General features: G+C 43.5%; 1 protein-coding gene across 3 annotated transcripts in view; it reads left to right on the top strand.

Annotated features, from left to right (window-relative positions):
* JHY (junctional cadherin complex regulator) overlaps positions 1–26,211 on the top strand; it is an 85,288-nt gene that overhangs the window by 31,000 nt on the left and 28,077 nt on the right. The window lies entirely within an intron of this gene.

Genomic DNA, 26,211 nt, shown 5'->3' with positions numbered 1-26,211 from the left:
CTCCTGCCTCTGTGAAGATTCTCTAAACACCCTCCCTCCCACGGCCTCCCTCATCCCCCGAACAGCCAGCACAGCGACTGTTCTGTTAGTGGGTCTGTACGCCTTCTGTACGCCTTCCTGCAACGCTGAGCTCCGCGAGTGCATGTGCCGACACCTTGGGCTCCCAGAGCCTGGCCTGCAGTACATACTGTTTTCGACAGAGGGATGTAATTTTAAATTTGGGGGATCCAGAATTCTATTATTTAAAAAATGAAATAAGAAAAACTAACTGGAGATTGTGCTATTGACTTAAATACTGGAATTTGTCATCAAATTGAGACAAAATTGAGACAGACCTGATTTGAACCCTGTTGTTATTGAAACAATGTATCACCTTTAGAAAATCACAAAATCCTGCTGGGCCTTACTTTTCCCTAGGAGAGTGAGGCCACTGGTGTTTGCCCTGTAACTCAGACCCAGGACTACTGGGGTGATCAGACAAGGTACTTACTGTAGGTGCAGACTTGGTATAATCATATAGCCCTGTGTAAAGGTCATATTTGTTATTGAACAGTTGATTCAAATTTAATTTCTTACAGATAAGATCAATATCAAGCAATATATTGCTCTCCTTTTCCATAGTTTTGAGTTTAGAGAAACTTTTAGTTGTCTATGAAATTAAGCTTTACCTTTATTTAGATTATGATTTTCTAATTATATTCAGTTAGAAACATAGAACTCATTTTTATAGAATTCTTCTAGTTTGCTGGTGTTTTTGAATCCCACCTCTCCTATGATGTGTGTAAAGATTGTTGTATAGAGTGGCTACTCTATGCATGTTTATTGATTTTTAGATTTTTTTATTTTGCCCTGTGCAACTACAGCAAGAGCACTTACTTACAACAGCGTAATTTAAATTGAACTTTATGGAATTTTCAATACAAGGCATTTGTAAGGCATCTTTCTCATGTGCACTGTTCATCTCTTAGTTGCCTAACTAACGATTTGTATCATCTATAAAGTGATGCTTCATTAATTCAACATTACTGATGATGGGTTGGTGAAAAGAAAACTTTGCACATAACTGAAGCATTTCCTTTGGAAAAGAGGAGCGCCAACATAATTAATCATTTCTAAGGATAGTTTTCCAACGAGTGCCTGGTGTGCCTGATAATGCTGCCTACTTCCCCCCATGCCGCACTGCACTGCTGTGCAGTAAAGCCAGGAGCAAGGCGACAGGCGTCACTTGGCCTCCTTATTAGACGCCCTCGTGTACCGATTCAGCCTCACTCAGGCTGGTGTCGCTCTTGCTGCTGTTAGTGACTGCTCTTCAGCAGCTTCTGGCAAGTGGGAAGCAGAGATATAAACAGTACCAAGAGATACCCGCTGCACTGGAGATGTGGAGAGTCCCCAAGCGAACACAGGGGAAGAAGTGTCTGCGCCTGTCAGGGGAAGTCAGAGAGGCCTTCCCAGAGGAGGCCTCACTGATCCAATTCTTTAGAAGAAGCGGACGAAACAGGTGTAGGTGGGAATCGCAGGCAAAGGGAGCGCAGCAATGGTGTAGAGGCAGGGATGGACACTGTGCAAGTGTCATGGAAGCCTGCTGGTGTAGCAGGAACCTCTGTCGAATTAGTTAGGGACTAGTAGGCCTTTGAGTAGATAACATTTTTAAAGCAGAATGGGAAGTGACAACTGTGTGACTCACAACATAAAATGCACGCGAGTTTGCCATTTTTTTCTGGGGAGCCAAGGCCTTTCCTGGCAGTGCACAATCTGCTGATCTGAGTCTCCCAATGTCTTTCTTTCAACAGTTTGGGAGCATCTGATCTCTGCTACTGATTTCTTGAAAGGAGAATAGAAACTTAAAAAGCCTTTAGAAACAATCTAAGAACAAAATCTTCACAGATTTTTATGGCTGTTTCCACTAATCTTTGACAGTTTTTTTCTCAACATGTTTCTTTGCCATTTGCTTTATTGAGACATTCTATATTATTTAACTTAGTTTTTAATGAAAATAACTATCCACACTCAGGTTTCCCCATAGGATCTAATCTTTAGATAAATTCCATACTTTAATACTTTCAATAGGAATAAACAGGCTTGGGAACAAATGTAAAAGACTCTTGGTAAACATACAAACTAACTAGTGGAAACAGAAGTATGAGGCATATGTATGAGTAGCTGACCTGGCGTGAGCACTCGGCTATGGGCATGATCTAAGACATCTGAAAGGAGGGCTGGGAAGTATTGCTTAACCCAGCTAGTGCTGTGCTGTGTGTAGCTAGATTGTGAGGAAGGGAGTGTGGGTACTTAAGCTGGAGAAATGGCAAGTGCCTTTCACATACGCTCTTGTTTAGTGTTTCAAAGCAGAGATTCTCAGAATGTGGTCCCCAAACCAGCAGCAGCACCCAGGAACTCATTAAAATTGCAGATTCTTGGGTCCCACTCAGAACTTCTGAATTATAAACCCTAAGTGAGGCTTTTAAATCTATGTTTTAAAAATTAAAAGGGTTTCCCTCAAGACAGAAACAGAATAAGGATGTCCACTTTCATCACTCTTACTCAACATAGTCCTGGAAGTCCTAGCCACAGTGATGATCAGACAAGAAGAAGAAACAAAAGGCATCCAAATTGGAAAGCAAGAAGTAAAACTGTCACTATTTGCAGATGACATGATGCCATGTAAAGAGAACCCTAAAGATTCCACGAAAAACTACTAGAACTGAAATCAGTGCCTTTTTATACATCAATAAACTATCAGAAAGGGAAACTAAAAAAATCCCATTTACAACTGCATAAAAAGTACTTAGGAATAAATTTAACTAAGGTAATAAAAGACCTGTACTCAAGCCATTGAAGAAGATATGAATAAGTGGGAGCATGTGCTGTACTCATGGGTAGGAAGAAGTAACATCATTAAAATGTCCATACTATCTAAAGTAATCTATAGATTCAGTGCAATTTCTATCAGTATGAATGGCATGTTGGTATCATGCTACCAAAAAACAAAACCATAGTAATCAAAACAGCATGTTACTGGCATAAGAACAAACGTAGATCACTGAAACAAAGTAGAGAGCCCAGAAATAAACCCACTTGTATGGTCAATTGATATTTGACAAAGGAGGCAAGAACGTACAGGTAAAGACAGTCTATTCAATAAATGATGTTGGGAGAATTGGACAGACACATGCAAAAAAAACTAGACCACTTTATTATACCACATACAAGAATAAACTCAAAATGAATTATAGACTTAAATGTAAGACTTGGAACCATAAAAGTCCTAGAAGAAAACACAGGCAGTAAAATCTCCGACACATTTTAGCAGTATTGTTTCTGATGTATCTCTTCAGGCAAGGGAAGCAAAAGAAAAAATAAACAAATGGGGCTACATTAAACTAAAAAGTTTTTGCACCAAAGAGGAAAATATTAACAAGATGAAAGGACAGCCTACTGATTGGGAGAACATATTCTCCAGTAATATATTCAATAAGGGGGTAAAATCCAAATTTATAAAAAACTCATACAACTCAACATCAAAAAACAATTCAATTAAAAAAATGGGCAACGGACCTGAGTAGACACTTCTTCAAAGAGCACACACAGATGGCCAATGGATGTATGAAAAGATGCTCAAAGACACCAATCATCAGAGAAATGCAAATTAAAACCACAATGAGATATCACATTACACCTGTCAGAATGACTATCACCAATAAATCAACAAGTGTTGACACAGATGTGGAGAAAAGGAAGCCCTCATGCACTGTTGGTGGGAATGCAGACTGGTCCACCCACTGTGGAAAACAGTATAGAGTCACCTCAAAAAACTAAAATGGAACTGCCTTGTGACCCAGCAGTACTACTTCTGGGTTTATGTTCAAAGAAACCCAAACAACAAATTTGAAAGGATATATATGCATCTCTATGTTCATTGCATCATTATAACCAATAACCAAGATATGGAAGCAGCCTGAGTGCCCATCAATAGATGCGTGGAGGAAGAAGCTCTGGTACATAGGTACAATGAGTAGAAAAGGACTCAGCCATAGAAAAGAATGAAATTGTATCACTCACAACAGCATGGATTGACCTAGAGGGGAAGTAAGTCAGAGAAAGACAAATGCCATATGATTTCCCTTATATGTGGGATCTAAAGAACAAAATACACGAAGAAACAAAATTGAAACAGATCTAGACACAGAGAACAGACTGATAGTTCCCACTTGGGAGGGGCCTGGGGGATGAGTGAAAAAAGAGATCAGCAGTGACGAAACAGTCCCGGGTATGTAAACCGCAGCATAGGGAATAGAGTCAGTAATACCGTACTGACTACATACAGCGCTAGGTGGGCGCTGCAAATATCAGGGCAACCACTTGGTGAAATATATGGTTGTCTAATCACCATGCTGTACATCTGAAACTAACACAAAATAATACTGAGTGTAAAAACCTCTAAGTTTTAACAAGTCCTCCAGTGATTCTGATACGTTCTCAGGTTTCAGAGCCGCTGTGCTGGCTCTCGGCTTTTTCTCGGAGTGACATGGAGTCACACTGAAGGGTCCGAGTGACAGCCTGTCTGAACACTGGGACAGTCAGAGGTCCCACTCGGACAGTCTTCATTGTGTTACGGAGGGTTCAGGTCGCCAGCGAATCAGCCTTCATACAGGTTGCATGAGACATTCCTAAAAATCTCTCACATTTTTGAAAATGGTTTATTTCTTCACCATTTATATGTATTTGTTAGGAGCTTATGATTTGTCAGTCATTGTCCCAGGATACAGTATGAGAATAAATCATTGAACAGAAGAGACAAAAACCCAGGCTAACCTTCTATTAGGAGGTGGGCAATAGACAAAATATTAGTATGTGTATTACATGTATGTGATATAAGTGCTAAGGCAAGAAGTGAAGCAGAGCAGTGGGCTAAGGAGTGTTGGGGCCGGGGAAATGCTGACTTTAAATAGCTCACTAGGACGGTGAGAGAGCTCTCCGTGCACATACTGGAGGCAAGAGCGTGGTGTGGGAGGGCGCAGCGCAGATGAAGGGCTGAGGGGCCAGTGGGCCTGGGCCTAGTGAGCAAGGGAGGGGAGTGGAAGATGAGGTCCCAGTTTCTACCTGCTTGTTGACACTTGGCTACCTGTCTTTCATACCAGCCATAAATCTAACCAGACAAAGAAGTGGATTGTAAGTGGGGACTCCCCCAAACCCAGAGTTTATTTATAAAAAAGTGTGTATTTGTCCTTACATGTTTAAACTTCAGTCACCTTCAAAGTACTTTCCACTGGATGCAGTGCACCTATTGAGATGTTTCCCCCGATGCTCCAAACAGTTTTTGAACTCATCAGTTTTGATGCCCTTTAGTGCTTCTGCCATTTTTTATTTCACCTCTTCCACATTGGCAAAACATTTCCCTGTGAGAACTTTTTTCATCTGGGGAGACAAAAAAAAGTCACTCGGGGTGAGATGGGGCAAATTGGGAGGGTGGGGCATGGGGGTCGTGCAGTTTTTTGGTCAAAACCTATTGAACACTCAGCATGGTGTGGGAAGGTATACATACTCGTAAATCACCCATCGTGGAATGGGCAAATATGTTGAAAGAGTCTTCAAAAAAAATTCACTGAAGCCAAATGCAGCCTTTCAACAACCTCAGCTGGTGCACTGATACTGGTGGGTTCCAGCAATACTCACCTAGCAGGGGATGCCTGTGCAACAAGAGGACCACCCTCCAGAAATAATTCTGCTCTTTGGGGGTTCCTCCCTCATATATGTATCCTGATGTAAATGGAGAGTTCAAGGAGCAATGCACATCGGTTCTTTTAGCTCAATGATATTTATCAAGCATGTATGGGCCAGGCATGCATAAGCCGCACGTAGCTTGTCTGAGAAGCGGGACTGGAGCAGCGCAGCACACAGCCCTGCACAGAATCCATTATTCTGCTGCTTCTGGGGCTCAGAGCCCTGAAGGAAAACGAAAGTAACTACTAGGCTGATACTTGCTGCCAAAGGGAAAGTACTAAGGACACGTGCTCAGGTGCATCTGTTTTAACCTCTGGGAAGGTTTCCTGGAGGAAGTTTTATTTCAGCCAGATGTGGACAGTGAACAGGATTGGTCGGAGTAAGTGCTGTGAGAAGTTTCTGGGCAAAGGATGGCCCAGGCACCGCAGAGATGCCTGGTAACAGCACACGTGGCCCGCTGGTGGGACCAACAGTACAAAGTGAAGGGAGGAAGGAATCCGGGCTGCAGAGCAGAGGATGTGGGCCCTTATAGGGCGCTCACAAATTTTTCAGAATTGGGGCAGTGGAAAGCACTGAAGTGTTTCTGAGAAGGTGACTAACATAATCAGTTTTGGGTTGTAAATCTCAATTATTGTATATGGGAAATGAATGTAAAATAACACATCCAAAGGTTTCCCTGTCATCTAACTTTTATTGAGAACATGTCTGCTAGGTACATCATGAAATGTCCTATAGCAGTGGAGAAAGTGGCCAACAGCAGAACCAAGTTCTCTCACGTGTCTTGTGTTCACATAGCTGAATAAGTCAAACAGCTGCACGAAATGCCCGCCTTGGAGGCTTACAGGGCTGCCCTCTCTGTGCTGTCATGCCTCAGCCTCTTCTGCTGGCCCTTTATAAACACAGGAGGTAGCAGTGCGGACGTTAGAGGGCGTGAAGCAACGCAGCACAATGTATTAGAAACAGGGCCGGGAGTGAATACTGCAGCTCCCTCACTAGCCCCGTTAACACAGAAATGCACCCTGAACCCAGTGATTATGCCTAGAGGAGACAAACTCAATAACCGGTGTGTTGGAACTGTGGTAAGGAAATACATTTTAAAAATCAGAATCTGGCCTGTTTTTATTTGGATATGTACTAGTTGTTAGTACCATCAAGGAATGAGAATAATAAGGAACCTAGTAAATTAATGTGAGGCCCCTCACAACATCTGAACCTAAGGTCAGTGATAAAAAAAATAACATCAAGGGGAAAAGGAGCGAAATCTGCAATGATGGCTGGCCTTAACGACAATGTGCTGTTTAAACACATTTCAGTGTGTGCCTATGCAGAGGCACCAATTCACGTAGAGCGCTTGGTAAAGCATCAACTTTTTGTGTGGCGCTGATTCCCTAAGAACCTGATGAGTTTCTTTGAGGGAGCAGCAGCGGCCCAATCTAGCTCAGCTGTGCTCAGTCTGAGTTGCTTTCCTACCTACAAACCCTCACTTCAAAGCAAGGAACATAATGTACAATTTTTTAATGGCTCTAGACCCAGGCACTCAGGCTCCCTGCTCTGTGCCTTCCCTCGGTGTAAACACCTAATCAAGATTGCCTGCGCTTCCACAATAGCAGCCAAATGCAATTCGAGAACCACAAGCCTTTGAAGTCCTCCCAGCAAAGGCCGGTTTTCTAGTCTGGGATAATGACATGCCATGATTGCTGTCTTTGTTGTATCTTTTCAGTAGAGAAGCAATTATAGGCCCCAATTTAACAGAATAGACATTACACAGCTTATGATGCTCAAAATGCAATTTCATTTGATCATTTTCTCAATTTGATTGGTATTAATAGAATGGTTCACAAAAAAAAAAAAAATAGCTGGCAGAGGTTGTGTCCCGTTCCACTTTGAAAGAGATAATGTGGAAGCATGCTTTACCTGCCCAGCGGCTCCCACTGGGGTGGTTCAGACACCGAGTTCCAACAAAACAGCCTGCGGATGGAAGTACCATACCTCCCACATTCTCTGGGGAAGGAAGCATAAGACAATGCCATTTTAATTTGTAAACGTTTTACCAAAGATACATAATGGATCCCATCATTGTCGATCAGTATCACCAGTGAAAAACTGCATTAACTAAACCAAGTCCTCTTGACCACACCAGGGGATGAACTGCCCAGTGGCCGATCTAGGGATATGCCCAACTTTTCTCCTGTTACCAGGCTCCTGATAACAGCTTGTCCCAGACAGCTCAGGTTTGAGGGTTGGGAAACGATTATTTGCTCGTCTCCTTAGGCAGCCTGTGTAGGTTTGTTTACACTTTCAGCTTTCAATTCTCATCCAGGGCAGAGTTGATTTTTCTTTTCTTTTTCTGAATTATATTTTATTGGTTATGCTATTACAGTTGGCCTGACTTTCCCCCCTTTGTCCTCCTCTGCCCAGCACCCCCATCCCAACTTCCTCAGATAATCCCCCCACCCTTGTTCATGGCCACGGTTCATGTACGTGTAAGTCCTTTGGCTACTCCATTGCCTACACTGTACTTTACATCCCCGTGGCAATTCTGTAACTGCCTATTTGTACTTCGTTTTTTAAAAAGATTTTATTTGTTTATCTTTAGAGGGGAAGGGAAGGAGAGAGGGAGAGAAATATCAATGTATGGTTGCCTCTCATGCGTCCCCTGCCGGGAACCAGGAACTGGCCTGCAACCCAGGCATGTGCCCTCACTGGGAATCGAACAGGCCCACGCTCAATCCACTGAGCTACACCAGCCAGGGCAAACTGCCTATTTGTACTTCTTAATCCCCTCACGGCTCACGCATTCTCCCTGTTACCCCCCCCTCCCCCAATCTCTTTATCTTTAACCTTTGGAATTTTAAGTATGATGTGACTTGGGGTGGGCTCTTTATGTCCATGTTGTTTGGGACTCTCTGTGCTTCCTGGACTTGCATGTCTATTTTTTTTCACCAAATTAGGGAAGTTTTCTTTCATTATTTTTTCAAATGGATTTCCAATTTCTTGGTCCTTCCCCTTCTGGCAGCCCTATGTAGTGAATGTTGGGCTGCTTAAAGTTGCCCCACAGGCTGATTGCACTATTGTTTTTTTAATTCTCTTTTCTTCTTGTTGTTCTGATTGATTGTCTTTTGCTTCCTTATGTTCCAGATCACGATCTGATTATCGGCTTCATCCACTCTACAGTTGATTCCCTATAAGTTGTTCTTTCAACTGTGTACCCTTTGTTTCTGACTGGATCTTTTTATGCGATTAAGGTCCTCACTAAGTTCCTTTAGCATCCTTATAAATAGTGTTTTGAACTCTGCATCTGATAGATTGCTTATCTCCATTTCATTTAGCTCTTTTTTTTTGGAGTTTTGATATTTCCTTTCATTTGGGCCATGTTTCTTTGTCTCCTCATTTTGGCAGCCTCCCTGTGTTTGTTTCTATGCATTAAGTAGAGCTGCTTTGACTCCGTGTCTTGGTAGTCTGCCCTAATACAGTAGGTGTCCTGTAGGGTCCAGTGGCACAGCCTTCCCTATCACCCAAGCTGGGTATTCAGGGTGCACCCTTCAAGTGGACTGAGTACACCCTCCTCTTATAGTTGAGCCTTGGTTGCTGTTGGCAGATCAATGGGAGGGATTTATCCAGGTCAGTCAGCTATAAGGATTGGCTGTAACCACTGACCACCAACCTCCACCCTCTGTGGAGGGTCAGCTGTGCAGGGGCAGGGTGGTGGTGCTCTGACATGGTCTGTAGCTGTCCACTGGGTGTGCAGGCCCTGAGGTTTTCTGGCTGGTGCAGTCCACGATCAGCCTCCGCCTGTGTTTTACACAGGGCCACCCTGCCTGAGTTATAAGGCAATCTCAGGTGGCTGCTACTTATGCTGGGCTCGGAGATTCCCAGGTGAAGCCACACTGAATCTAGGCTGCTAGTTCTGGGACTGGGGCTCACTGAGGCCAGCTGCTACTTGGTGTTTTTTTAAAAATGAGCTGTATTTCATGATAATGAGGGATTGAAACCCAGGTAATAATGATGACAAAGCTGTAAAGCCTAATACTTTTTTTAATGGGAAAAAATTTTTTGTTTATTTTGTATTTATTTATATATTTTTTACAGATAAGGGCAGGTCGGGGGAAGAGGGAGAGAAACATCAATCTGTTGCCCTGGCATGCACCCTGTCTGGGACTGAACCCACAACCCACACATATGCCCTGACTGGGAATTGAACTGGCAACCTTTTGTTTTGTGGGATGAAGCCCAGTCCACACTGGTCAGGGCACCTAATACATTTTGTAGTCATCTAATGTTTCTTGAGCTGGACCAAGAGATAGAAACATGAGAAATGGTTCCTGACCTTGAGTAGCAGCATTTATAGTTGTAAATTCCCCATTTTAGCACAAGTTTAACTATTTCATGGTGCTGTGAAGGTTCCCACTTGCAGAGTAGGTAATCATTCAAAACCTGGTGATTACTTCCATTTGTAATCAGAAAAATTCCATCATTAAATAGTTCCGGTAGTAGCAGTGAAAATTCAAGCAAAATTCAAGTGAGAAAGTTCTATTGTCATTTTTTCCGATCTTCAGATTAACCTTGAAGTATCCAGATCTGCACGCCATCTGTTTGCCGTGCACACACACAGTGGTTGTGATAAGTAGACATTCAGGCGGAGCAGGTTACATTCAAGATAAAGGAAACAAACTGTTGCCTTTGTTGTGCCAGAGAAGTTACGTTGAGTGGTAAGAAACGAGGTTATCTCCATTGTCAGCTGCTTACTTATTACTTAATATTTAATAAATACTTTTGCTTCTTTTCATATCGAATGCTAGTCTGTGTAGCATGAAGGAAAAGGAAGCAGCAGAAGGAGACCTTGAACAGGAACCTACAGAGTCAGTGTCATGCTCTCCAGAGGGTCTCACGCTACTCAGCCTCCCAGGGGAAATTTAACAAAACAAGTATAAAGGGCTGAATCTAAATTTTGAAGTCAATCACATCAGAAGGGGGGAGATGGATCAGAGTGTCCAAAGGAGCACCCCCTGAGTGGCCTGTCCCAGGGCGAAGGGCACAGAAGTCTCGAGGTTGTTCCTCCAAATGAAAGCAGGCTTAGGAAAGACACTAGTCAGCTTCTCATAGTTTCAGCTGTTTTCTGAAAGAGAGATTGGCTTATTCCATGTTATTTCAGAGGGCAGTGGGAGAGAAAGGGAAAGAGGACGTATTTCTGCTCTTGTAAGGAAGAGCTTGATAGCATTTAGGTGGCTCAGTGATGGTATGTTCACCATCCATGAAACAGAGATTGAGAAATTTAACATTTTGCTCTAAGGGATGCCCAAAAGGACCAGGTCTCCCACAGAAAGGCAATACACGCAAGCCCCTTCTTCATTCCTGGAAGAGCCTTAAACCTACGCTCATACAGACACACAGGGAGCTTTGGCCAGGAGAGGGGGCCCGTGTATGGGCAGCGAGTGGATGAACTTGTACCCAGGATGGTGTAGAAGTCCCAGAGGCTATGCTGGATTACCTGCAGAGCCCCTTCCAATATTATGATTGTATAACTTTAACTTGATTTTCTGAAATGTCACCTGATGGCTGGAATTCCATGTAGGACAGACATCCAATTTTTTAAATTGAAAGCAGGTAGCTAGTGGATAGAGATAACAAAGGACCTAAATCCCATGAATAGTTTGGGAACCTAAATATGATGTAGCCACCTTTATTAGTGATTCCCAAACCTGGAGGTGGGAGGGTTAAAGTGTGTTAATGTTTGGGGCCATCCACAAAACTTCTAATTCAGTTGGCCTGGGGAGGGAGAACATTGATAGTTTTGAAAAGCTTCCTGGCTTGTTCTAGTATCTTACCTACAGTTGACAACCACCGATGACCTACATCATTCAGATTCAGAGTGCCAAATGAGAAATTCTGCTGATCAAAGATGACATTCCCAATAAGTGAGTTTAGTGAAACTACCAAATATACACGCTTTAGAGTTGCATGCACTGCCTTGCTCCACTGTCTACTGACTGTGGACTCTGGGCAGGTTACTTAACCTCTCTGTCCCTCAGTTTTCTGGTTTCCAAAAAGGATTTATAATAGCACATACCTGATAAGCTTGTTTGAGGATTAACTGATGTATGCCACCACTACTGGTACTATGAGCATTCAAGGTATATTCAATACTGTTCTTATTTCTATCGTTGTTGGTATCATTGTCTTGCAGTGCAGTGTTACTTCATTATATTCTTTTGTCTGGCATATTCAAGCATTAGTCACAAAATCTGGTTCACATAATTCCTATAAAATTGGGTCCCCTGAGTACTCAGAGCATTTACAGTCATTAGTGTGACCTCAAAGCACCGATTCTAAGATCACGCCTGAAAGAGAAAACATTGTTTATTCCCATCTCTCTTGGTAACAGCCTAGGTCCCTGAGGACTAACATGAACCCTTGAAATGAACAGCAAGTAAAACAGTCCTTTCTAGAGACGGGAGGCTGTGGCCCTGGGGCTGAACTGAATCCAGTGAACCTGCTGTGTGTTTCACCCCCCTAGATGTCCTCTCCAGCCAGAGGAACAGGCCAGAGGTCCACTCAGCACTCCCACGACAGGGGAAGAGTTGCCTTCGATCCCGAAAACAACTGGCACCAAAGAGCCCAGCAGCTAAAGGTTACTTGCAGGATTGAATTTTAAATGTTTCAAGGGTTACTGCTGAATATAAGCCATGTTTGTGACTCACTTCTTATCACTTAAGGGTTTATTCTTATGCTTGAGAACAGTCCCCTCCTCGCATGGGTAAGACTGGCTTCTGCCCAGATGGGCCATGGCTTGCTCAGCCAGCCAACCTGACCTGACCCACTTTTCCAAAGGTTCTACTTCCTAAAGGAAGAGTCACTGGACTCTCTAACATTCGAAGTTATAACCCATTTGAGAAGAAAGGCATGGAGAAAATGCAAGGGGAAAAATGCAGTTCCAAAACATTGTCCAACTCTGTGCCCCTCCTAGCCTGTTTCCTTTGGGAATCGATGGTTCTGTCGCATCCCTGGAGGAGGGACACCCCGACCAGGTGCATCCCTGCTTAGGAAGGAACGATCCCTTTAGAGTCACCCAGGCTCTGACCTGGCACCGTCAGACTCCATGCAGTGGTGGAAGGAAGCAGTAATCACAACAACAAGGTGCGTTCCGGTTTCCGAGGAGTTCGACAGAGGGACTGCCCTGGCCCTCTTTCCTCCCCACTGGCCTCCAGACCAGTCTTATTTTTATTTTTAATGTAACTTGTATTTTAAATTACAGTTGTCATCTAATATTATATCAGTTTCAAGTGTACAGCGCGCTCACTAGAAATGTATATAGCTTGTGAAGTGATCACCCCAGTAAGTCTGGCACCCACGTGATACCTACATAGTTATCACAGTGTTACCGACCGCACCCCCTGAACTGTACTGGCATCCTTGCAACTACTCTGTAGCTTCCAGTCTGCACTTCTCAATCCCTTCGCCTTTCTCACTCGTGCCCCACACCCCCTCCCATCTGGCAACCATCGGAATGTTCTCTATCATTGACGTTATTTCTGTTTTTCATGTTCATTTATTTTGGTTTTTAGATTCCAAATATAAGTGAACTCATATGATATTTGTCTTTGTCTGACTTATTTAACTTAGCACAATACCTTCTAGATCCATTCATACTGTTGCAGATAGCAAAATTTCATTCTTTTTATGGTCAGTCCATTATGAGTACAAGTATATCCAAAGAAAACTGAAACGCTGATTTGAAAGAATATACATACTCCTATGTTCTTTACATATTGCAGCATTATTTACAACAGCCAAGATGTGGAAGCAGCCCAAGTGCCCATCAGTAGAGGAGTGGGTAAAAGAGCTGTGGTACATTTACACAGTGGAATAGTATTTGGCTGTAAAAAAGGAAACCTTATGTTTTGCAACAGCATGGATGAATCTGCAGAAAATTATGCTAAGTGAAATAAGTCAGTCAGAGAAAGACAAATACTGTATAATTTCACTTATATGTGGAATCTAACAAACAAACTAATAAACAAAATAGGAACAGACTCATAGATATAGAGAACAGACTGACAGCTGTCACAGGGGAGAGGGCTGGGGGCTGCGTGAAAACATTAAAGGGATTAAGCAAAAAAAAAAAAAAAGCAGAACTCATAGGTACAGAGCACAGTATGGTGATTACCAGAGGGAAAGGGGGTAGGGGGAGGCAGAGGTGGGTAAAGGGGGATAAATGATGTGGGTTGGTGAACACAAAATACAACATACAGATGATGTATATAGAGCGGTATACCTGAAAACTGTGTAATTTATTAACCAATATCACTCCAATAAGTTCAGTTAAAAAGTGAAAAGACAGAGTGAGGAATGGTGGGCCATGTCCCCCTGGTACCGGTTGTTTATCTCCGGAGGTCTGGAGAAGAGGCCATTCTGACATTAAGCACCTATCCCAGATGGGCAGGGCTTGCTCCCAGTAAAGATCACTCTACCGCACAGGCCTGGGACGTGAGTTCGCATTATAAGCAGCTCAGTTAGGAATTTTTATGGTCAGAACATCCCGCATGGTTACCTTCAGGTGTTGTGCTTGTTCGGCCTGCCAGGTAGTCACCCTTTCATTTCCAATTTCCCCTTTTGGTCATAAATCAGTTGGAATGATGCTTTGATGACCAACCATTTGGGGATAATATAGTCCCATGGTGCCAGGAAGGCTCATTCCGAGGAAGTTTTGGCATCTGCGTTCTCTTGTTGAAACATGAGCAGTTGGGGATGGGACAAAACTATAACCATGGGATGTGAATTAAGGCCTGATTTTCCCAAAAGGGAAAAGGGCAAGTAGATGGGAGGCAGTCAGTCTTCATTATGACAAACATTCTGGGTCACTTCTAACCTGTGAGCTGCCGTGACCTGAGTTTTCTTGTTTACTTTACCCTTCATCCTTCTACATCAAACGTGACATTTACCTAACAGGAAGAGGAGTAATAACAGTAGTCCAGTAACATACAGTATAAACATAATCTGCTTTAGGTGAGGATGAGCTTGAGGGAGGTAAACGTCCCAGCCAGCCAGAGAACGCTTCACAGGTGTTGTCATGGTTTTTACCAAAATAACAACGTGTTTTCCTCCTTCGTCCATTGCCATCTGTACTTTGAGAGAGGTTTGGCCCAATGAATGAAGACTTTTAGCTATTTCATGACCTAAATTTCCAATTTTTCTCCTGGCCAGTTTCCATGGAAATAACTCTGTAGAGAGAATGGAGTTCGGTTTCCCAGTACATTTGATTTTCAGTATTAATGTTCTTATGTTTTATTAGCCTGAGGTAAAGTTCTTTACCTATACTATCTGTATTACACCACATTCCTGTAGCATTTAATATGAATTTAGTGTAATTTCAATAGAAGTGACTTAGAATAACAGGGATTTTCTAGTCCTTCCCAACAAAAATGGCCCTTTCCCGTCTACCGTACGTTGTTACTTGTCGGGGCAGGTGCAGCAGGACAGGTTTGGGTGAACCCAGAATTTCACATAGTTTGAGGCATGACCATTTTCCTCTTTGATTTTTATAATCTGACAGTCAGATGAGTTCCCATGGACTGCCATCTTCTTTAATATGGCCCGTCTACTTTGCACTGGAAAGTGTTATTAAGAATAGGTTTTTTTACCAGCGGTTGAATTATTGAAGATTTTAGTTCAGGATTTAGCTGGATGCCTGATACAGGATTGTAAGTTACATTTTCTACCTCCCCCTCCCCACATTTTGTTATCGTGGCTCAAGTACAGTGGTCTCCATTCCCCCCCCNCCCCCCCCCCCCCCCCCCCCCCGCCCCCAGCCATCCTCACTTCCCACCCTTGATCCTACCCCTCTTTGGTTTTGTCCGAGTGACCTTTACACTTGACCCTGAAAACCCTTTCCCCTTTTCCTCTCATTATCCCCTCCCACCACCCCTCTGGTTACAGTCAGATTTTTCTTAATTTCAATGTCTCTGGTTATATTTTGCTTGTTTGTTTTGTTGATTAGGTTCCACATACAGGTGAGATCGTATGGTGTTTGTCTTTCCATCTAAAATTTTCTAAAGCTCAGGGAGACCCTAAGACTCTTGTAGGTCTTTACACCCGTTACAATTGGCCATTGTCTTACAGTCATTTCAGATTCCATTTGTATTAACATGGATATCAGACCCCCCTGCCCCGCCCCTGCTTTTTTTCCCACTGACCAGGAATTGAACCTGCAACCTCTGGTGTATGAGATGACACTCCAACCAGCTGACACACCTGGTCAGTACTACATTCGCCCTTTTGAGAGAAGGCTATGTGGGTGTCATGATTTGTAAGAAAGCCCTGTCCTATCAGGTGAAATGGAGCAGATTGGACTAGTAAAACTGTGTGTTGCCCCTACCATCCCCGAGCTGAAAGGCAACAACTTCTGCATTAAAAATAGACACTGATTGGTTAGCTATTCCTGCAACTTGTCTAGAAGATTCACTCTGAGGCAGGGGGCAATTTGATTGGGTAGAGTGGAAAACAGATAAAATGGTCCTGGTATATTTAAGAGCCTTGGTAAGTTTCCCCTTTATGATAATTTCAGCCTCCCCTAAAGTGTCAGTAGGGAGAAGGGGAAGGACCCTCGTAATTTTGGGAGTAGCCCTATGCTTGCTTATGTTTTTTTTTCTAAAAGCCATTTCAGTTTTCTGTAGTCTCTCTGAAGGTACCTGGCTTCTTACGATGGAAGCAGACTCTGTCCCCTTGCTGAAAGCCTTTTGGGAAGGTCTGACCTGATTGCGTAACTGTTAGAGCTGTAAATTCAAGGTTAGTAGCTTGATCCTTTCCCTCCTTTGGAATAGTTTTAGATAATTGATCGCCAGAACTGCTAGTTTATTAGTTGCATTGTACATAGGCCAGTTTAATTTATGCTTTTTAATCCGAATCACAAACTCTTCATCTAATCCTTCTCAAACCTGGCAACTTGAGAAATAGATAATTTTGATGATTATTAAAAGTGTCTGGAGTCAGTTCTGAATGTTGTTTGAAAATTTCCTTAAAGTGTTCAGAGAAATCAAGTATGGTTTCATTGGGTCTTTACCTGTGTTGCTGGATTTTAGGGGGAAATTTCTCCCTCTGTCTTTTTTGGGGAGGAAATCTCAGAAATGACTTGGTGAAACCAATTGGCTAATTCCCTGCATTCATCCTGGTCTATTTCTCTTTGTCTTGAAAAAATCTACAGGTTTTTTCCCCTCAAAGCCTTATTTAACTATTGTGTTGCTTTACTCTCAGAAATGAGTAGGTGTATCATTTGGGACTGATCTGAAAAACCAGGATTGTAGCTTCTAGTAGTTAAATCCCTTAGCAAGTCTGAGGAAGCCTTGGAGGGGATCAGGAACATCTTTGGTTAGATTTCCTAATTCTGTCCTAATCAAAGGCAGTATAAATAATTGCTGGTTCTCCCTCCCCTTCCTGAGGCTGGCTTTTCCCTAAAGGGAGCCACCAGAATTTCTGGTCTTTCTAGTTTGTCCTGGTTGGGTTATTTTTAGTTTCTTTTTTAGTGGGTGAAGGTGAGGGCATCAGAGAAGGGAAAGAAAAACTAGGAGAGGGAGGGGGAAGGGGAGTCAGTCCGCACAGGGGAGCTCAGAGAGCTGAGGACACAGCAGAATCATTGGAAAAAGGGGAGGAAACGTCACTGGAAAAGATTGGATAGGATGGAAGTAGACAGTTGGCAGTGAGAAGCTTTGGAAGCCCTTTTCAACTGAGATGGTCTCTAAAATTTTCAAATTAACTTACTGGAGGGAAGAGAGTTTATCTGTGTCTTGTCTTGAGCCTCCTGATTTTCAAACAAAGTAAGCCTCCCATTAATTTCATTTGATTAGAGCTGGCCTATTCAATTGGAATAGATCAGAAGTTTCCCATCTTAGCCATCTTAAGCTGAGAACATTTTTAGTTAATTTTTCCATTTGTGTAAATACTGATGAATGAAAGCTCTGTGTGGATTAGACACGAGTCCTCCGGGAATGCTAGTAGGCATCCCATTCGGGGCTTGTCAGCCTGGACACACAGTTTCCCATTTGAATTTAATTTCCTTTTGAATTCAGTGGAATTTGAATAAGCTTCTAGAAATGTTATGTTGTGGGTTACAGTGTGCTGCCTGTGGGTTGACTTTCAAGACTTTTACCTCCTGAGTCTCTCGAACCTTCTTGTGTGCTCTGACCTCTCACCTGGGCTGTCAAATACAGCTATGAGGACATGGATCACTGGATGGCCTGTCCTTATTGCGTGTCCTGGGACAAGTCAATTATTCACCTGCAATGCATTGGAATTCCCTCTGGGACCACTTGATGCCTTGGGATTTCTCGGACTCTGTGCCTCCCCACAGTGATTCTTAGTTACCTAAGAATCCTCAAACTTTGAACTGGAAGGAGCAGGTGCCCCTTTTCTTTGGAGCTGAATGAGTTCAGTCTCTCATTTAACCAGCAAAGACTTTTTTTAGTCAGACTCCCAAAATGCAATCCCAATTAAAAGACTAAAATGTGAAACAGCCAACCCTTCCTCCTTTCCTGGGTAAATCTCAATTCAACCAACCCTTATCTTTTAGTGCCACCTCGAGGATTTCCTAATCACAGCTCAGATAAAGTTCGGACCTGGGACCAAAAGTAGAAAAGTTCAGGATTCCAAGAGCGAGCTCACCCAAGGTCACCCAACATGAAGCGAAGGGCCAGTGAGGCACAATGGACCCTGCAGGTACCAAACACAGGTCTGAGTCTGCAGGGTGGTCCTGGGTGGTTTCCTGTGGAATCCTGCTCACATCACCATGTCAGTGAAAGGAGTTTAGAGCTTATCCAAGTCTAGGCTGAGGACCAGACCCAAAAGGAAAATCTAAGTTTCCAAGTGTCTGATTAATGATATCAGTTCCACTGAGGAAGAGAAGGAGGGCGTTGGTGCCAGGCAGAAGGGTGGGGGTGCATGAATATGGGGGTGGGCCTGACCTTGGGGGTGGAGTTGCCTGTCTCTGAACCAGGCGCAGAACGCAGAAGACACATCTGAGTTAGCAGTACATTTTCATCATTAGAACCAATCACTGGTGCACTGACGCTGTCAGAGTTGCTGAAATGCCCCAGGACTTGTAGGGCAGAAGAGAGAAGGGTCAAGAGCAGGGCCCTGTAGAGAATGACAGGATTTTGAGGGTGGAGAGCAGGAGGGGAGTCCACAAAGGGATGACCAGAGAGGTAGGAAGCTGACCAGGATAAACCAGTGTCATGAAACTGGAGACATGAACATTTTAAGGAAGAAAAATCAGTGAACAAGGTTACACTCAGCAGAGGAGACAAGTAAAAAGGTGTCATGAAAAGGTAATGATATATGCAACTCAAATATGTGTTTCAGGTGATTCAGAAAAAAACTAAACAATAGCATAAACAATAGTGTAAATGTATTTGTGTGCCTAGCTAGCAATATATGGAGAGAAGACAGAATGAATGCCAAAATGCGGCAAAGTGTTCAATATAGGTGAATCTTTGTATAAGACTCTTTGGAGACTCTGTGCTATTCTTGCCATTTTTCTATAAATTTAAAATAATTTTGTAAGTTTGAAAAAATTGGAAGTTAAAGAAAAAGGAACCCGTAGGATTTAGCAACAGAGAGGGAAGTGATGGCCTGAGCAGAGTGGTTTCTGTGGGGGCTGAGAATTGACGCTCTGCCCCCGGCGGCGGTCCGAGGAGAGCTGGGGAAATGAAGACCAGCGCAGCCTGCCCTTCCAGGCCTGACTGTGGATTAGGAGAAGAGGTTTGAGAGTGTGATCAAGTGAGGGGTTCTTCCACTTGGTAATAGGAGAGTCTTAAACATATTTACATGCTGGGGGAAAAAAGAGAGAGAAAGAAACTAGAGATAGGACAAGGAAAAAAAGGTGACAGGATGGAAGCAAGGTCCCTGACACAATTTAAGCCTATATAGTTTCATTTTTAAAATACTGATAATTGGCCCTGGCTGGTGTGGCTAAGTGGATTGAATGCCAGTCTGCAAACTGAAAGGTCACTGGTTCAATTCCTAGTCAGGGTACATGCCTGGGATGCAGGCCAGATCCTTAGTTGGGGGCACACAAGAGGCAAGCCATAGACCATGTTTTTCTCCCTCTCCTTCTCCTCCCTCTGCTTTCCCCAAAAAATATTTTAAAAAATAGAATAAAATAAAATACTGATAGTTGATGGTAATTATCATCTTATTTACAAGCCAAGGAATCCCTCTTCACTTGACCTTTCCATGTAGATCTTGCTGTCCCAGGCCATTCAGTGTGTCCCTGGGAATCTTCCCAGGTTTGCTGTCCCAAACCCCACTTCCACTGTGTGCCCAGAACTGGACACGGTGCATAGCTAAGGGTCTAGCCCTCACTGGCCAGTGCAAGGGAGCTGACTCCCACCAGCAAGGAGCGTGTTGTCAGTGAAAGAAATAGAAACTTGTCCAATTAAGTAAAGCTTTAAAAGAATGAACTGGAATATTTTCTTTCTTGACACTCTTAAATTACTCTTGACTTTCTAGGCAAGGAAAAGGAGTGGTAGTGTGAAAGGTGTAGAGGATCTCGGACTAATCTCAAAGCTCTGCGCTTCCTGGATTTGCATGTCTATTTCCTTCACCAAATTAAAGTTTTCTTTCATTATTTTTTCAAACAGATTTCCAATTTCCTGTTCTTTCTCTTCTCCTTCTGGCACCCCTATGAAGTGAATGTTGGACTGCTTAAAGTTGTCCCACAAGCTGCTTACACTATTGTGGCTTTTTTTGGATTTTTTTCTTCTTCTTGCTTGGATTGGTTGTCTTTTGCTTTCTTAATGTTCCAAATCATTGATTTGATTATCGGCTTCATCTACTCTACTGTTTCCCTTTAAATTGTTCTTATTTCAATTAGCATATCCTTTATTTTTCACTGGATTTTTTTATGTTCTTGAGCTCCTCACTGAAGTTTATTGAGCATCCTTAAAACCAGTATTTTGAATTATGCATCTGATAATTATGCTCATCTCCATTTCATGTAGCTCTTTTTCTGGAGTTTTGATCTGTTCTTTCATTTGGCCCATGTTTGTTTCTGTCCTCATTTTGGCAACCTCCCTGTATTTGTTTCTATGTATTAAGTAAACTGCTAGGAATCCCTGTCTTGGTAGTGTGGCCTAGTGTAGTAGGTGTCCTGTAGGGTCCAGGGGAACAGCCTTCCCTATTATCCAAGCTATGTACTTGAGGTGTGCCCTCTGCATGGGCTGAGTATACTCCCCTAGTGTACTTGAGCCTTCATTACTCTTGGCAGGTCAATGGATAGGATTTACTTGGGCCAGTCAGCTTCAAGGACTGGCTAACACCACTGACCACCAATCTCTGCCCTCCATGGAGGATCAGCTGTGTAGGGGCAGGGTGGTGGTGTCCCAACATAGTCTGTAGCTGTCCACTGGGTGTGCAGGCTCTGGGGTTTCCCATGTGGTACAGGCCAAGGTCAGCCCCGACCTGTGTTCTGCCTAGATCCACCCTGCCTGAGCTGTAAAACAATCTGAGATGACTGCTACTTGTGCTAGGCTTGGTGATTCCCAGGTGAAGCTAAGCTGTGAATTTAGACTGGTTGCTGCTAGTGCTGGGCCTGTGGCCACTTAGTAAGAGGTATGAGGGCTAGTGATTTACTGAGGCCAGCTGTTGCTTGTTTAATAGAATTTAGGAAGTTGTGAAGTATGAGCCAAGACCTGCCATTCATATGGGAAAGTCTTGGTTAATAGTACTTTGAACAGAGTACTGGGCCAATAAGTTGAGTGGGCCGGAGTCTCAGGGGATCTCCAGGGTGGGGTCAACAGTGTTAGCCAGGTTGATGTAGTCTCAGATATGGCACCCATCTGCCGCCTCTATGGCTCTATGGGACGAGAGTTCAGAAAAGGGACAGTGGCCTCTGCTCGCCTTTCTGTTTGGGAGAAAGCTGCCCCTCAGCTCTCATCTTGATGCTAGATACTTCCGTACCACTGGTGCCTTTCAAGCTGTTGCCCTGGTGCTGCAGCTCAGAGGGAGTGAGTCTGAGTAAGGCTGTGTGTGGGTTCTTTAGGGGGAACTGTTTGGGACTCCACAAGTTTCTTCTACTGACTCAACCCCTGCTGGTTTTTGCAGCCAGAAGTTATTGGGACTTATCTTCCTGGCACTGGAACCCTGGGCTGGGGGGCCTGGTATGGGGCTGGACTCCTCACTCCGGACATATCTCTCCCGAATTTTTATCTACCACACATGGGTGTGGGACCAGCCTGATCCGAGTCTGTGCCCCTCTTACCAGTCTGGATGGATATGGTCTTTAATTCTGTAGTTGCCAGACTTCATTCAACTCGACTTCTGATGGTTCTGAGTGATGGCTGTTCTATATTTTAGTGTTGTAACTCTGATGTGGTTGTGTGAGGAGGTGAGGCATATTTGCTTATACCACCATCTTGACCACCATTTTCTCCTTTATGTCTTCTTTCTCATTTTTTATGTTTCCTGTCTCTTTGTTGAAGGTCTCAGTAAGTTCCTCTACTCTTCTCCTAGTTTCATTGAGCATCATTATAAGTGTTTTGAACTCTGCATCTAGTGAATTGTTTTTCTCTCTTTTGTCTAGTTAAGTTTCTGTAGTTGTGTTCTGTTATTTTGTTTGGGACATGTTTTTTGTCTCCTCATTTTGGCTGCCCCCTGTGTTTGTTTCCAGAGCTGCTGCATCTCCCAGTCTTGACAGAGTGGTCTAATGTAGTACTCGTCCTGTGGGACCCAGTGGTATAAGCTCCCAGGCCCCCAAGCTGGACACTCCAGGTGTGGGCTGTGTGCACCCTCCTGTTGTAGTTGAGCCTTGATTGCTTTTGGCATATCAGTGGGAGGGATTTATCTCCAGGCCTATTGATTTCAAAGACTCCCACAACTACAGTGGAGGGTCTGCTGTGCAGGAACCAGCCCAACACAGAAGGACTTGTTTTGGTGGAGCAGGGGTGCCCACTAACTTCACCCGTTGAGTGTGTCACTTGTGAAGGCGAGCTTCTGCTAGTGCTGGACCTAGGACCACTTTAACAAGATGAATAGGGCATGTTGAAGCCAGATCCTGCTTGTTTGGGGCTTGTGAACATTTGAAAGCTTTTAGAAAAGTCCACACATGTGCCAAGACAGGTCATTTGTATGGAAAAGCCACTGGAAACAGCTTGGGTGGCCCTGCAAGTTGGGTGGGGAGGAGTCTCAGGGAATCCCTAGGACAGGGCACACAATGTGAGCCAAGTTGATGGAGACTCAGGTATGGCACCTGCCTGCTGGCTATGTGGGAGGAGAGCTTGGCAAAGAAACAATGGCCTCTGCCAGCACTTCTGTCTGAGAGAAAGCTGCCCCCAGCTCTCACCCTGATGCCAAACAATTCAGTTCCCCCCTGTATGTGCCTGGTGCCTTTCCAGATGCTGCCCGAGCACTGGAGCTCAGAGCAAATGAGTCCGAGTAAGTCCATGTGCAGGCCCTTTAGGAGGAACGCCTGGGACTCTAGAAGCCCTCTGTCTCGCTCAGCCACAATCCCCGCTGGTTTTTACAGCCAGAAGTTATGGGAACTTATCTTCTTGGCACTGGAAGCCTGGGCTGGGACCACTCACTCCTCAATAGGGACTGCCACATCCAGTATGACCCTCCTGATTTTTAATAGTCACACATGGGCATGGGAACCAGTCCATTTCACATCTCTGCTTGTCCTACCAGTCTCTGTGGGGTTTTTTCTTTATAACCTCTGTTACAGGACCTCTGTTCAGCTAGGTTTCACGCAGTTCTGGATGATGGTTGTTCTGTCCTTTAGTTGTAATTTTGATGTGGTCGTGGGAGGATGAGTGTACTGTGTCTAGCTACTCTACCATCTTGACTGAAAACCTTATTGTTAATAAACACATGAGTAACCTCTATCTCATGACTCACCCTGGAGCCCAGACACAACACTCAATACTCCAGAGTTGATCAGGGTAACTGCCGGAGAGGTAGTAGGCTCTATGTGTGCTCCCCTTATGAGCAAAATGGGTTTTGTTTGAAAGCAGGTCGACTTCTTGGTTGAGATCAGAGCATATATTCTCCCTGTGCTTACGACATGCAAAGAGCAAAGCCACGGAAGAGAGAGCCTCTGGGTACCCTTTCCCAGGGTTGGGGCCCACTGCTCCCAGATGGCACGGTGTGAACAAACATTAATGACTAAGTATGGCTCTTACTAAGAAATTGTTATCGTAGCATTAGGCATCAGGATTCCCCAATGCTAACGGTCCAGCTAGAGGACCCTGCTCTGTGTGTGGCAGGAAAACCCACTGCCATTAAGCAGTTATTCTGAGTGCACCAAGTATGGGCTGATTGTACGTGCTGGTAACAAAAGAGCCCCAGTGAGAGCTCGATGAAACAGAGGATTTCAGTGCTGATGGAGATTAAATGGCCTGAGAACCGCTTTGTGTGTGAACGTCAGGGAGCTCAGGTCTTGCCACCTAAAGAGTGACACCTGATGCCTCCACTGTAGGGTAGTAAACCTTGGTGAATGCAGATCTCAAGCAGGCTTCTGGGGAGGCCAGAGAAACCACAGTGAGCCCATAAATGTCTTCCACTCTGGGGACTGGAAGCTGCCTCCAGGCACTTACATTTGCATGAATAGCGAGTTTAACACTTGAGACCATTGAAGTTTCATAAAATGATGAGCCCGTGGCCTTGGTGACCAAGCACCCTGTGAAGAATACTGTCATAACCTGAACGTGACCAAAGCCAAGTGGTGACCCAAAGCTTCAGGTCGGGTGCCCTTGGAAAAAATTCCTAACAGTTTTTTTTCCTCCTTTTTTGGTGGGAATAAGGAGGGAGAACTGAAACAAGTAGTTGTATGGCAGCAAAAAAAGAGTTTCTGGTCATTTATTTTCTAGCAATTAAAAGATCGAACAAATATTAAGAAGAATGACCTTATCAGCATCAATCAATATTTATAGATCGTAGTGAAGGGAGTCTTTTTTGCCTTTCATGGCCAGTCATGACAGTCATGGAAGGAGCCACCACGTTTCAAGAACACCCCTGAAAACTGTGCAATGTTTTCCTTCAGTGCCCACCACGAGGACGGACGCTCTTGGGCTGTTTGCAGAGCCTTCTTGCCCACGTTTGCCCCCTGCAGCTCCATGTACTGTGTGGAAGGAAGAGCCCGTCTTTTTTTTTTTTTTAATTTTTAGTTGATTTGAGAGAGGGAGAGAGAGAATGCACTCATTGGTTGATTCTTGTACGTGCCCTGACTGGGGATCAAACCCACAACCTTGATGTAGCAGGACAACACTCTGTCCGGGACCTATCATAACTGAAATGAAGAAAGGGAAGTTTTTGTTTTTGTAGCACTGTGGGTAAAGGTTAAAGTTTAGAGGAGCTGATCAGAATTTGGCCAATCGTCCAGAAAGCACAAATCCTAAGGAGAACATACACTAAATTTCAAATTATAAACCATTCTGACTTAGTGATCCAATGTAAGAAGTAATATTGTTTATTACTATTTTAAATAGTTTCAACCTTATCATTATAATGAGATTTCATTAAAAATAGAATACCTCTTAATATCATGCAGGAATAGGATGAGTCTTAGCGGTCGTATCAGAAAAGTGAAATATGAGTTGAACTCATCACAGTACTTCGATCACTCTTTATCGCGAGCTAAAACAAATGATGTAAACAAAAACATGACTTATTTACTTTAAGCTTTTCTCTTAAATGATCCAGGCAACTTTGCATATTTTGGCTAATGTTCATGAATACAGACCACAGAGATCTTATACATGCGTGTTCAGGAAGGCAGAAATGTGTTGCAGGTGTGCAGCCTGCGGATGTACACGGGCATCTTACTGCTTTAAGTAAGCATTTTGTCATTCTTCCCAAAGGCCTCTTGACTCGGCTCATTCTTCACAAAGTAATGAGTGCTTTATTTTTGGAAAATATTTCTAGATGGCTTAGCATAATATAGTTACATAAAGTATCTGTTACATCAGGAGTACATTTTGTGGTTACAAGACTGTGAAAAGCATAGAGACTGTGTGAAATTGAAATATTTCCCCCAATGTTTGGTTGCCTCAGTAAGGCTGTGTGACGGGACAGAGGCAAAAACACCCCTGCGGTTTCACAGACGTCCTGTCACAGCCACACTCTTAAAATTCTATGGACAAAACCCGATTTGTTTCTTGTGGTAAAGAGGTCATTTCCAGCTTCTGAACTATATGAGGGAAGAGATCTGATAAAGGAACTTTACCTCATACTAAACTTGTACTTGGTTAGCAAAGCAAATCATTGGTGTTCTTTCTGCTTAATATTTTAAGATATTTCTATTAATTAAAATACACTTGTATACAGCTGTTCAGAGGGGAAGCTTCTCCTACTGCCCACCTGCCCAACATGGTGACACTGAATTTTATGACATTTTTAGGTCAAGGGCTTGTCCTTGAAATAAAGCCAATTCTGAACTCCTATTTCTCTCTGGAAAATCCATAATCTCAAATTTCCAGGAGTAGTCACTCCACTATCTTATCCTGGCAG

The sequence above is a fragment of the Sturnira hondurensis genome, unplaced genomic scaffold, assembly GCF_014824575.4.
Source record: "Sturnira hondurensis isolate 20B ecotype Veracruz unplaced genomic scaffold, ASM1482457v3 Scaffold0024152, whole genome shotgun sequence".
Classification (NCBI taxonomy): Eukaryota; Metazoa; Chordata; class Mammalia; order Chiroptera; family Phyllostomidae; genus Sturnira; species Sturnira hondurensis.
Note: the sequence above shows the minus strand (reverse complement) of the source record. Positions and strands in the feature narration are given on the sequence as shown.